The sequence below is a fragment of the Corvus cornix genome, chromosome 1, assembly GCF_000738735.6.
Source record: "Corvus cornix cornix isolate S_Up_H32 chromosome 1, ASM73873v5, whole genome shotgun sequence".
In the NCBI taxonomy this organism is placed as follows: Eukaryota; Metazoa; Chordata; class Aves; order Passeriformes; family Corvidae; genus Corvus; species Corvus cornix.
Genome location: NC_046332.1, coordinates 35,403,290 through 35,417,893, shown reverse-complemented (window position 1 = coordinate 35,417,893; position 14,604 = coordinate 35,403,290).

The window sequence follows — 14,604 nt, the reverse complement described above, 5'->3', positions numbered from 1 at the left end:
TCTTGACTGCTGGTCTTGATTAGATACCTGGGGGGAGAGGGGGGAGGAAACAGCAAACTTTTTTGCTAAACTGAGGACTATCTGAGCTCTCCTTATACAAGTGTTTATGAACAGTTTGTTACCTAGCTATATCCCAGCTATCCACAATACCTTACCTAATGCAAGGCAGTCATTTCTTATTACAGTCTGTAGGAAAATATCCCCCAGTCTTCCTACATTTCTCTGAAAGAGCAAAATCTCAGAAGCAAGAAGGCAAGATGCCACCTTCTCAGTTCCCAGTACAGTTTGATCTAGGATTGCACACAACCAGCTTCTGCCTGTTTTGTTGCTGTCAGTCCTCTGGGACACATGCGCCAAAAACAGACACGCAAACCTGCAGAAAAAGTTGTGTGTGCCAGGATAGTATGGCTAGGAGCATGTAAGCTGATATTCCTTGGTGGCCAGCTTCACAAGGCTTCAATTACTGCTGATGATCTGTGTGCTCCATTTGCTCCAGCAGGGATCTGCTTACAAATTAATGGCGTTCAGGTTGCCATGGGAGGCAACCTAGAGTAAGGATATGGTACACTGAGTACCCAGACCCCAATTTCCTCTCTACAAGATCATTCTTGAAGGTACATGCTATCCCTTATAACTCCGTTAGAAACATCCCTGTTTTGTTCACCTGAACGTGTGCTTTCTCCCAGAAAGGAATATGGAAGAATTATTCCTTTGAGAACTGTTTCCGTTTGAAGAAATCTACAATTTCTGGTAATCTGACCTGTATAACAGGCCAGAAAAGTGAGAAATGCAAACTTAAGATGACTTTGGCCTTCAGAACCCATTGGCTTCCGAGGCAACATACTACTGAGAATAAGATTTCTGCTTTGGGTGTTGTGTGTACCTATTCCCTTGTGCGTGTGATGGGTTTATTGTATCATTTGACAGCCTTGAGGAAGACTGAACTCCTTTCATCTAATTTCAGATCTAACTGAAACACCATCAGTCCAGAGCCACAGTGAGAACTGGAATGTTTCTGAACTCCTTTCCTGCTGAGAGCAGCAAAGGCTTAATGAAGGTCTTTGCAAATTCTAAAAGGCAAGACAGTCTGCTTGAAAAGCATAGTTTGCTTGAGATACTGGTTTTGTTTTGAGTTTGTTGTTTTTGGGGTTTTCTTTTTGCTGCAGCAGACTAGAAAGAGACAAACTTTTCCAGAAGGGAAGTTTTGTCAACATAAACAATATCTTTTATTAAACCAAATGCTACAGCTGGAAGAAAAACTAAGCACATTTCAGGAGTGCAAAGAACTGAAGAAAGTTTATGTACCTTAAAGCTTGCCATCTGCTATAATACAAGGTATTTCATCTCCCTATAATCCTTCTTTTTTTTATAACCTTGGAGCATCATAAATATGCAGAAATTTATATTTATTTGATATGAAAAATCTCTGTCTAATGGAATAGTCGGTAGGCCTCTGGAAAATAACCTGATTTGATTTATAGAGAAAAAGTTAATGCTCTTTTTTTTTTTTTTACAGAACTAACTTGGGCTCAGGTTCTAGCTATTTGCTTGGCTGGTTGATATTTTGCAGTGGAGTGCTTGCTTTTTCTATGTTATGAGAGTCAAATCTACTCAAGGTTTGCGTGATCTCCCACTAAAAGCTTTGCCACAAAAGTTGCTTTCTCACAAACAGCTGATTTTATGAAATCAACATTTTTCTGACCAAAAGGAATCTCTCAAAAAAAAATTTCATCCAGTTCTTTGTCTGTCTGTGTAGGCAGACAAAAAATAATTAATAATATAAAAAATAACAGAAAGCTGGAGAAAAAATAATGCTAGAAACAAAACATTATGATGTACATAATAGTTTGTGTCAGCCTGGACTTGGGAGTGGGAAGACAGATTTAATAAAAAGCAGAAAAACGGTTCTCAATAGTGAGTAGGCAATTTCCAGAATGAAAGGCTCTTGAAAATAGCTGTTAAGGGTTGACCCTAGCTGGACACCATGTGCCCACCAACATCACTCTATCTCTGCTCAGCTCAACAGGGAAAAAAATATAACAAAATTCTCATGGAATGAGATAAGGGCAGGGAGAGGTCACTCACCAATTACCGTCATAGGCAAAATGGACTCGATTTTGACTCAATTTGTCGCCAATAATATCAGAGTAAGGTAATGAGGAATAAGAACTAAATCTTAAAAACATCTTTATTAAAAACTCCCTCCTTCCAGCAGCTCAGGAGCATGGGGAGTGGGGGCTGTGTTCAGTTCATCACACATTGTCTCCGCTGCTCCTCCTTCCTCAGGAGGAGGATTCCTCCCACTCTTCCCCTGCTCCAGCCTCGGCTCCCTCCCACAGGAGACAGTCCTCCACCAACGGCTCCAGCGTGAGTCCCATGAGCTTCCTATGGAGTCACAGCCTCCTTTAAGTTTCCACTTGCTCCAGCATGGGATCCTCCAGGAGCTGCAGGTGGATCTCTGCTCCACCCTGCACCTCCCTAGGCTGCAGGGGCACAGCTGCCTCACCATGGGCTGCACCAGGGGCTGCAGGGGAATCTTTGCCCAGGTGCCTGGAGCACCTCCTGCCCCTCCTTCTGCACTGACCTTGGGGTCTGTTCTTGTCACATATTCTTGCTTCTCTCCCTTGCTGCTGTTGCCCAGAAGTTTGTCCCCCTTCTTACATCTTTTATTCCAGAGGTGATTCCACCATTGCTGCTGGCCAGTGGTGGGTCAGTCCTGGATCTGGCTGGCATCAGACATGAGGGAAGCTTCCAGCAGCTCCTCACAGAAGACACTACTACAGTCGCACACTACCAAAATCCAATACACTACCTGGTTCGAGTTAAAAAGGGGGAAAGGAGGATTTAAATCAAATTGTGACAATAGAAGCTCTCTCATAAAGGATATAATTGCATGAGACTGTTGTAAGGTGATCAGAAGTGTAAGAGAGTATTGGTGTTATTTTTAAAATAGACAAAAAAACACCAAACAGGAAAAGTGGGGTTTAGCCCTTCAGCAGGCAACATAATGAGACTCCAAATTAACTCTAAGAATTTCCTTTTCCCTGTGTCTCTGAAGTACAATTACACTTTCTTTTCAAGAATCAAGAATATAAAAACTGCACTGTCATACATTGCTTAGATACCTGTGAGGACTCCTTCCATCTGTTGCCAAGTTTTCCCTGATGAGTCGCCTTCATAAATCAGCCTCATTTTTCATTTAACTTTTCACCTGTCTGATTGTGACAATAAGCTGCATCTCATTTTATAGCTGCTGCCAGGTGCCACAAAGGTAGAACTGTACCTCTGACTGGGTGGGTATTAGTTTAGGGGTCAGTTGATGTGACTAAGCCTTCAAGTCCAGGCAGTTTATTTCAAAAATCCTGTCATTAAAATGAGAATAAGGAATGAAAAAATAAACATGAGTCAACCAGTGTAGAAATGCTGAAGAGTAAATTATTTCTTTTCAGACCGCAAAATTTTAAATAACAATCTATATAAAACAGACCTCCGTCTCCAAATAACATTTTAGCAATGATATTTCAGAAGGAATGCAGAAGGGCATGTGTAAACCTGATCTGCTAGTATCAAACCAGAGCACAGCAGCTGCCTTTTTCAGCACTCCAGGAAAATACCACCCATGCCAATAACATTAAAAAGAGCAGTTGGTCATAACGTGGTCAAGCTTTCTATACCTTCTGTTGGCAGCAGGGATGAATTCTTTCTCCCATCCTATTCTCTTCCCCATCCCAATCAGGCCATAAAGCAATTCCAGATTTACCACCAGCTTCTAGACGAAGCAATGCACTTTATTGACTGGCACCACCAACACAGTGCAGCAGACAAGCACCAAAACCACAGCTGGAAAAGACATCTCAGTGCCAGAGCCATACACTGTCCACCAGGTCCAAGGATGACTGCATGAACTGCTCAGCTTTCACACAGATCTGCAGAACTGAGCATTCACTCAGTGGTTAAAACTCAGACAGAAATCTAAGATACTTGCTGCCTCCACTGCTGAAGCAAGAGGTACTGCTAGCAAATTCAAACTAATCAACTCAGAAATCTAATTAAAAATACTATAAACTGGTCTCACGGACTGTCAAGAAGACTCATGCTCCCAGTAACCACTCAGTTCAGCTGCCCCAGCACCGCTGTGGTTTCCCGGGAGCAAATCAATAGTGGGGAGTTTGGAATGTCAGCAGGAGCTCTCTGGAATACTGCATGTTTTGATATGTCCATGCAGTGCACAGAGCCACTTCCCATCTGAGGTCAGGCTGATTCCTTGACACATTTCACAAGAAACCCTCTAATTTCTGAAATTATTTTGATCTGGTTTTTTTCAAGTCGGACATCTGTACTTTGGGTATTGATTGGAAAACATTTCAGGAGATTTTTGAGTGAGCATATATTTCACCCCCCGCTCCCTTTTATTGCTGCCTGAAGTGTAAATGGGATGAAACCCCAGCCTGTCATATAGAGCTCTCTGAGGAACAAGACATCCCAGCTTATCTCTGCTCTCGACTCCTTATCATCTGGCACCCCACAGGCTGGAAGCCTTTTCTGTTATTCCAGTCTATTGTAGAGGATGCATCTTCTTCTTATTTTGACATTTTATCTGCATTAGCCCCCAGCAAGCTAAAAGTGGCAAGTTCTTTCTGAGTATAAAAACATGGTATATGCATATGCTTATTTTAACACATAATTTTCTTTAAATATTGTTATTTTATTTTTTGATATTTTCCTAATTTATTTTATTTTAATTTCATAGGATTCATCCTATCTAATATTACCTGAAACAATTCTATAAATTTTCTTTATAGGTAAGGGAGGGAGATGACAAGTTTTTCCATCCAAGCACAGATTCCTGTTCAGCTCTCGCTTATCCTCCATGGATTACAGGGACAGCTGAGACAGTCAGCTCAGTCTATATGCCTGAATCTCAGACTGCTAATGTGAAGTGCATCTCACTTTCTTCCTGGTAAAACTAATCTCAAAAACTGAAAAATCAACGCTTACTAAGTTTTTGGGTGTTTTTTTTTTAAACTAAATTGTACCTCCACTGGGCTTTTTTATTTTCTTTAGTGCAAGTCTAGGGATGCATATAGATAAGGATTCAATTTGGATGAGCTTTGCTTAAGCAGGAGCTTAGGTACTATTCCAACAGAGCCACAAGTACTTGCATAGCTGCAATAGGGTGAATATTGTCTCTTTAGCTAGTGCTGATGGAGATCAAGAACACCACTGTCTGACTGTTTTTAAAAACAGGCTGCAACCAAAAAAGTAAAGCAGAATAGGTTTACTCATTGTTCCTGTTAACAACACCTAATTGTAACCATCTTCAAAGTAATCATCAAGGTTGAAACAGCAGTTATGTTCCTTCTACACTTAACAGAGAGATACAGGTATCTCCATGGGACATTTTTCCAGCACTAGTCTTAGGAAGAGATGAAATGGCCCTCAAACACATTTGCTTTTCTCACTTAGCTGTAGAAGGAGGCACAACAGCTTCTTCAGAGAAACCATCAAATTTTTAAGTAGATAAAGTTAGATAAGACAAATTTTATTTTATTTTATTTAATTAGTAGGCATAGTCCATCAGTTATACTTTCATGACAAAAGTATTTACTTAATTCCCTTAGTGCAGCATCTCAGTAATTGGAATACACTTAACCATTTAGGACAGACATCAGAGCAGCAACAAAATGAGAGCTCAGACATCAAACGTGACTGAATGGATTCAGTGTCAATAAAACTCAGAAAATACCTCTGTACAGCAACCAGTCTGAGACAGTGACACAGTCCTAGGGTGTCTAGCAATGTCTCCCCCATGTTTCAGCAAGTAAAATTGGGATATTTTCATATCAATGTATTCTACCTAGAAGTGCGAGCACATAAAAGAGATGGTTGGAGCACGTTGCTCAAGGATAACTTATCTAACACAGAAGTATTGCTGTGTGGAATACTGCACAAAAATACCTGAGAAGTTGCTGCAGTTTCAAAAGACTGGAGAGAAACCTGCTCTTTTTGGGGAAACTGCGACATCTGCTGGTTCTTAATGACAAAGCCAAAAATGCTCCATAGTTACCAGTTTCGGGAGAGGCACATTGTGTGAGGGTACAAATGTGACTTTGGAGAGCCAAATGGTGGTGACAGCATTGCAATGCATCAAGACAGGAAATGAGTTTTTGGAAACCCAGTGAAGTCATCAAGGGTTAAAAAAAATTTGAAGATCAGTTTCACAAAAAGGCTTCACAAAACATCACAGACCTGGAGTCTGACAGAATTACACTCAAGATGTTGGAAGTAAATATTCAGAAAGAAAGTTTAAGTTCAATTTTCTGTGTTTCCTGTTGCTCCCTCAGAATTTCACACACAAATATAATTTAACACTGCATTCAAAACATAAACTCTTCAGTTCTGCACTGAGAAGCACAAACCTTGCAGGGAGAAGCAACAGAAACCAGCCAGCTGCTAGCAATTTTTGCTAGTAGACATTTACTAATTAGGAAAACAATATCACAATGCACTAGGAGTGCTGGCCCATTCTCAGGTGCCTGTTTTTAAATAAATGCTAAAACCAGAAAAATCATGAATGCAATCTTTAAAGATATGTTACTTTTCACAAGCGAGGGTGTATGAGTTTGACATGCTCTCAATTGCTCTGCAGAGCTCTATTCATGGCTAAACGCTTCCACATCTCCCAGCAACTGCTGCTTTATTTCAAACGTGTGTGAAGCGCTCTATGCATAAACTGTGTGCACAATCATATTCATGCACCACTTTTGAACATTTACAATGAAAGACAACTCATAAAGACAGGAGGAAGTTGTATTTTTAAGTATGGAAATGAACACTGAAAATAAAATTTTTCCCTTGCCATCGAAGGCCAAAAGTTTAGACCCATTCTTCTTAGCTTAGAAATAAACTGAAATAATGTTCAGTGCTTTTATGACTTCCAGATTGCTTTATTATTGAAGTATAATATATCAGGCCAAAAGGAATCAGATACAGCCATGGTTACAGGAAAACAGATTATTTTCTCATCCATTCAGGGTATAGTGAACAAAAAAGTACGTTTGTCACTGTCAGCAATATGGCTAAAGGTCCTTAAAGAACAGAGGGCTTTGCTGCAAAATCTGCTACTGTTTAACAGACCTCAGCAGCACTGATTTCTAAACCAGGAAATTAACAGAAGGCTGCAAAGAATTAAATGTCTCCAACTGTATCTTTCAAGCATTCCAATAAATTCATCAGCATATTCTTGACACAGACCAGATAAAATATAAAGTTGACAGTCACAGAGTGCCATCACCTGAGACACCAAAACAGGTTTGTTTCTGCATTTTTGTCATCAGCTTGTTTTAAAAAATCCCAACAACAGGAGGAGAAAATAAGGAAGACTAGAGAAAAAAACTTTTGAAAATGTCAGTAGCCAGAATTATGCCCAGATGTTCAATAGGAAACCAGTCACTGGAAACCTGGAGTTGGCATCATTGTATTTTGATGCACAGCAGAAAGAACACTTCCAAGGCAGAGCTGGCAAAGGACCAGCACCTGCTACCTGCTAATTAACACTTTAAACACAGCGTTGCAGATGGCTGAAACAGAACAGTGCAAACCTCGAGCCTCCTGGCACGCCAAACCTTGCTCCCCTGGGAGGGATCTTGCTCCCTCCCTCCCTGCTGCAGAAACCATTCCAGAACCGCCTGCAGCCTTCTGCATTTGTCTGCTTCTTCATTGCCTTGACAGCCAGTATTATAGTTATTTAGATGTTGTGTAACTGTATTACTTAATGTTTGCACAGTGCTTTGAATATGTGAATTGCTATCCAGCTATTCAGTGTTATTATTTCCATTAGGATGAACCATAAAAGCATATTGAAAAAGACGGTGCTTAAGCTGAATAACCTCCTTTAAAGAGGAACAGCAAATCCATCAGGTCTTGTCAAGATGTTCCATTACCCATACACTGCAGAAGGCAATACACACACATACACACACATGTACATGCACACTATTTTATTTCAAAGATCATTATACCAGTTTAACTAGTCCTTGGGTTTATTACCATCAAAGAGAAAATATAAAATATTAATATAATAATGATTTGGTTAAGTTAAAATTTAATAGCATGTCTTAATGACAATATAATGAAAACTAACCTTGGAAATCAAAGTTAATGACATTCTTTGATGTTGCTCTAACTGTCTCAACTTTGTATCTCCTACAGGTCAGACTAGTTTTATCAATTCAGAGAAATTAAGCAGAAAATTTGTACATTGTACAAATGTAATTATACTACTGACAGTTTAAGGACATAAACTGTAATGCGTGTACTGGAACCAAAGTAAAATGACTTTTCCAATTCCAGGATGACTATTAAGAAGAGTCATGCCTCTCAGTTTAAAACTAAGCATATGATGAATTGTATCAATATGACTATAATAGTATAGACTGATAATTTATGTTAGCTTAACTTTCTATATCAAGAATCCTGTGGGTTTGAAAAGCTGCTGAAAAAAAAACAACAAAAAAACACCCAACACGAAAACCAATCAGTTTTCCAGCCGTAGAGGCATAGATAATTCAATCCTCCTGGAGATTTTATCTCAGAGAGAAAGACTAGCTAGTCTAAAGTTTCCTAACTTAAAAGTAATCAGGATGGAATTAATTGAAAAGACACTCCAAAGAAGAGTGGTAATAGTTGTGGTGGATACAGAAGTATCTATGTTTGCACAGAGGATTTTTTTTATAATGCATGGGGAAAAAGAACAAACCTACTTTTTAGAAGCCAGTTCATTTCTTCCAGCTATAGCTTTTCATCTAACAAGTTATCCCTCTCTTTACAATACATGCTCCATTTAAAAAGATTGATAGATTAATATTACTGAAGTGATAGCTTCAAAGAACATGTCACATCTCATGACAAGGTATGTTTTCTTCAAAGATGAAATCAAATTAAACATTTACTTTTTAACACACAATCTAAGGGTCTCAGTCCACATTTGTTTGTTCAGAGGAAGTCTGGAAGTACCCAAAGCGTGAGCATGCTAATGAATTGCCAGGCAAGCTGGAGGTTGTGAAAAAAAGTTGGGTTTCATTAGTATTTGGACTATAGGCTTAGAAAATTAATCAGTGTTTGAGAAAAAGGATTAATCTGAGACTTGTGCAGATGTCTCCATCCTTCTGAAGCAGTCGCTAGAGTCTCTGTTACAGCTGATGAAGGAAAATGGGCACTTTTAGAGATCATTTATCCTAATGTAGATTGCAAAATGGAACAGACAGACTTCCATATTGGGAGACTGGAATGAATAGTAAAATTGTGAGACTAATAGATTCCACATTGGCTCCAGTACTGTAATCAGTAATTAATTGTCATAATTGTGTGTCTAGAAGAGAAAACAAAATGTCTTGAACATTTTTGTGTTGTCTCCCTCCCACCGCCTCAGTTAATAGAAAGAACAGCCTTAGAAGAAGAAAGGCAGAGATCTTAAATCCCTACATGAGGCTGCCTTGATGGTTGAAGATGTGTTCAGGAAATACAAGCTGCAGTTTAACATCTCATCCCTATTCTTTCCCAGCTGTCCTCACTTAGCTATTTGGCACTTCCCTAGGCCAAGAACCTTTGGGAAACAGCCAGAAGAACAGAATGGCTTCTCCTCTTTCTTAATTTTGGAAGAAAATAGGGAAAAAACATGCCTAAAGGTCAAAACAAAAAAAGTTTAAAAAAACCCCAAACCCAAACAAATAAAAAAGAGCTCTGTAATGAGCAGAATCTTCAGATTTGCTCCTGCAGCTCACCTCTGAAGCTTCCCTTCATCAGACCAGTGAGATGGTTGGTACATAAACACTATTGCTCCCTCTGTCCTAGGATCATTTCAGCCTCCATTTGGACCCTCTCCCCAGATTTCATTTCTCTCTGTTAGAGATGTTCGTTTATCACATCCAGAATCAAACACAGAGTGAATCAAGCCTGTGTCACTATGAGACTGTTTCCAGCTATCATTTTCACTCAGCTTGTTCCCTCTGCTTCCTGGACCTCACCATGTGTTTCTTCCCTAATCACTCTGTTGGCTTTGGGCATGGACTGGCTCTCACAAGCGATGTCCATATTTCTAAACAAATGAGTAGAATGGGGAAAACTCAAACTCTGGACCTGTAAACATCTACATCACTTATTACTTATTCCTGATTCTTATCCTCCTTTCAGAAGCAGTGTAGATGTCAGCACAGGGACCACGAAATCCTTACTATGATAGTACAGATTTCTTCATAAACTCTGTCTGAACAAATACGCAATGATGTTTCTCCGTGCAGGGAGCTCTGAAGAGCTCATCCTTCCTTGCAGAGCCTTACACTTTCACTTCTAAATGAAACCCCTGGCAGCCTTACACATCTGCCTGAAGATCTCTGCACAACGCAGAGTACAGTGGGGTTTCCCCATGGCTGAAGGTCACATCTCAATCAGTTAAGGAAGAGCCTGCATGTTCTTCCAGATGCTTTTCATGCACAATTTCAAATGGGCTGAGGTAACCTCTGTCTTTTCCTTAGACTAAATACTCTGAAACAGCAATAAGGTGTTGAAATTCAAGTCATATCTTCCATCAAAGAGGTGACTTCACTGTGCTCAGAAACACTGTCTGGGGACAGCCAAAAAGGAGAAATATTTCACTGATCTTCTGGCACCTTTAGGAAGACTAATGGATCCATCATGGGAAGGTCAGAAAAGGCAGCACCACATCACTTCCAAGTCACTGCCACAAGAACACAGGAATTACTTTAATCTTGAAACTTCTCCTTCAGATTTTCAATTTAGCAAGCAGCTGCCTTTGGCAGGAACCCTGCAAGAGAGGCTTGGGCTGAAATAATTTAACTATATGGAAGGATGGAGCAAAGCAAGTGGAGGGAGAGATGGAGGGAGAAGCTGTAGTACGTATAAAGTCACAGACTTTATTTCCTCCCCCCCTGTGATGGGAGGAAGTTAGAAGGCACATACTTATTGCAGAGAGACTTCCTCTGAGAACAGATAATCAGAGAAAGCTGTCATTTATCAAGTCACTCTGGCTGTCACTGCTGCTATTAGCTCTGACTCAGTTCCAGCATTTCTGCATTAAATGGTATTAACACCAGCCTTGTGGAAATTATTATTTCTTTGTTATATCAAAAAGTTATCAAATACGTATTATTCCTTTTATCTAAATAGTTTCTGCTATGTGATTTAGAAGCAAGCAGGAAATAAATGAAGCAGGAGAAAGACAGTTCTGAGAGCACAGAACTGAAAATGCAAATGTTTATTGTAGAGGGATGCTTAGGCAGAGTGGGCAGGTATGAAGAAAAGGTGTCGTTTATGAAAGAGCACTGGTGGTCAGGCTGAAGATGCCCTTTGCAGAGGGGTTGGACTAGATGACCTTTAAAGGTCCCTTCCATCCCAAGCCATGCAAGTATTCTGTTATCAGTTGGGTGGTTCTGAGGCAATTCTGAGGTGGCACATTCTGCAAAGCCCATTTTACTTTTAAGGCAAAATGAAGGAATGGTGTCCAATCACCCTTTTCTACAAGATGTCACTAAGGAGAGTTGTGCATGTGCTTTCAGATTGGAGAAATGTTCTCAACAGCAACATCCAACATTTTGGGGCTCAGTAAAGTGAAATACATTTTGCACTAGGTAACAAACAGTAGGACTGGAATAAATATACCCATTTCTTCTCAGCATGCCTGTGTGCATAAGATAGATTCTGCCTAGATTCCTAATCTGCAATGTATATTAAAACTGTTTACATGTCATCAGTAACTAATATAAATTTTAAGTCAATGATTGGCACAGAGAGCTTTAAAATCTTAACTCATAAGACAGGCTATCTCAGTAATTAGCCTACAAATTTTGTAGTGAAGAATCAGCCAGATATTCTTCCACATACTGATAAGTTTAAAGTCCAAAGAACACGGTGAAGGATATTGGGGCTTTCTAGCATGACAGAGTCAAAGTTCAGCTTGCTGAATGACAGCTCTGCAAGCTGTTTTTTACACTAGCTCTGCAGGTGAAAGTACTGGACAAGGTCACCTGGAAGATATGCATGAGTCAATCTCCTACCTGTGTATACTGCCGCTCAAAATGTCTCACTGGGGTTACTGTTCTTCACTTATTTCCTGTTCTTATTTCCCCAGCCTAGTACCTCTACTTCAACCCTGTCTATCAGCTACAAGAACCAGAGATTTTCAAATTGCAAAGTACATCAGAAAGCTGAAATTGTGCAGTATGTCTAGGACTTCTGCCAGTGGAAAAGAAATCAGATTGTGTTTGAATAGCTGCTGGAGGAGAAATACAGTCCTTTATCACATAGAAATGCACTAAGCTCTCTCCTGGCAGCCCACTGGTTTACATTCTGTGTAGCATCATTAGTCTTGTCTTCTGGAAATACTGAGAAAGCAACAAGAGTGAATTCCACAGTATCCAAAGGAATTTTACAGACAAACAATTGACCTGTTATTAGTGAGGATGGCATGGAGCTTCACATCCCACCAGATGTGGTTGTCAGTAGATCTGAGCAAGAGGGCAGCTGCAGTCTTTTTCTTTGGACCTGGCACACCACGTCCTCTCTGGGAGCCCTGAGCACTCCTTTGCCCCTGAAATAAATCATTTCACTTCTGTCAGATAGTTACGATGAGAAAATCATTAGGAATATTGTGGGTGTTTCACCACATATTTGGTTTTTGTGGGATGCTTCCAGATAGAGGGAAAAACATAGCTTAACATAGAATTGGCAAAGAAAGGTTATATAACCTTCCCACGTATATAGCAGTTCATTTTATCTATTTTCAGGCTTAAGAGAAATACTTTTGTTCCTTATCATTCATGTCTCTGTATAAATTTGTCAGTGGCTCACTCAAAGGCAGCATTATCTCAAGAAATATTTTGCAAATGTTACATCCCTGAATAAATAAGTACCTGACAGCCCCCCACCCTTAGAGAGGTCACTTGCTGTGTAGACGCAGAGACAGCTTCCAATGCAATCAGTTGTCTAAGGACTTTTCCAGAAATAAGTCTCACAGAGCCCTGACAATGCCTGGTGCTGTACAGCTGAAGCTTAAGATGTGGTCTCTGTCTAAAAACATTAAGGAACTTTGAGATGAAATTTGTGTTCAGCACTTAATGCTTCATAGTTCCAGACAATCTCAGTCTCTATGGTACATTTTCATATTTCATTCTGAATGTATTTAATTTATTTTATGGCTGCTGCTTGGTATATGTGAGTATGCACATATATATGCATATATATATATATATATATGAGTATGTATATAGTGTGTGTGTTGATACTAACTACTTACTTGCTGAGAATCCTTCCTGAGCATGTTATGATTTTAGCAAAGACTGTGAAAGAGAGACAAAAAGATGGAGTCACAAAATCTCAGGTCAAAGAATTTGCTTTTGTAGAATAAAAGGACAGGGAGTAGATTATCATGAAGCCTGGAAACAGAATTAAAAATAAAATAGAACAAAAAGGATGGAAAATTAGATTTTTGGGCTAAATATGTGGTCTCCTTTTCTTTAAAGGCTATCAGAGAAGTTCACAAGATGGATGGTATATACTTCAGACTTTCTACAATCTCTCCAAAACATACCTCTATCCCAAAGTGTACCTGTTCTCTCTCTACTATCCTAATATGAAACAAAACTGATTCTGACTGCATGAGTAGAAAATTACTGTAGTGAAAATCTCCAATGACAGTAAAATAGAAACCTTTAAGTGCCTCAACATAGTGAACTCAACACTTTCATTTTCTCACAGATTTGAATTGGTCTCTTTGCTATTATTTGTGTTAAAAGAGATTCATGGTCATTTTTCAAGGCAAAAAATGGGTCCATGAGCACTGTTAGTCCATAACCCCAACACGGAAACATTGAAAGAGATTTCTGAAACAGCCAAGTGCCTGCTCAAGGAACTAGCAGAATTAAGACCATAATCCAGGCTGCAGATGATTTTCAATTCTGATAAAGGTGTAATTTCCATGTTCCTTTCTCCTCTGGTGATCTTAGAATATTTTTAAGGGGGGAGTGCCATCCCCCTCTCCACCTTTTATACATCTGGCTATGGTTTAGGGCAGTTTTGCAGAAAGCCAGTCTGCCTGTTTCTATATTTCCATGTCCTTTCCCGATAATTTAAGGGAGGGGAACAACACTTTCTGTATCTTACCCTGGTCCACATCTCCAGTTACAACCCAAGTATCCAGAAAGAGAAAACTGTTGGTATAGTTAAACTGCATACAGCAGTAGAGCGGAACTAGCTCCACTAGAAAGATATTCCAGTGAAATTGTTTACTCCCAAATTACTCCTTTGCCCAGAACTGATTTACATAAAATTGGAAAATAACCTGGGGAGAGACTTCATAAACATTATGGTTAAAAAGCTTTATCTTCACTGATGGTGAATTCAAAACTTTAAGAAATATTTGGCTTATACATTTGATAAGAGCTTTAATGCAAGGACCTTTCACATAATGTATTTGAATAACAAAGAGAGAAATGAGACATTTAGAGGTCAAACAATAATACACATTTTTCACTGTACTTACTGTATTTTTAATATTTTCTGTCATTGATTGTAAAACTCACATTTATAGGG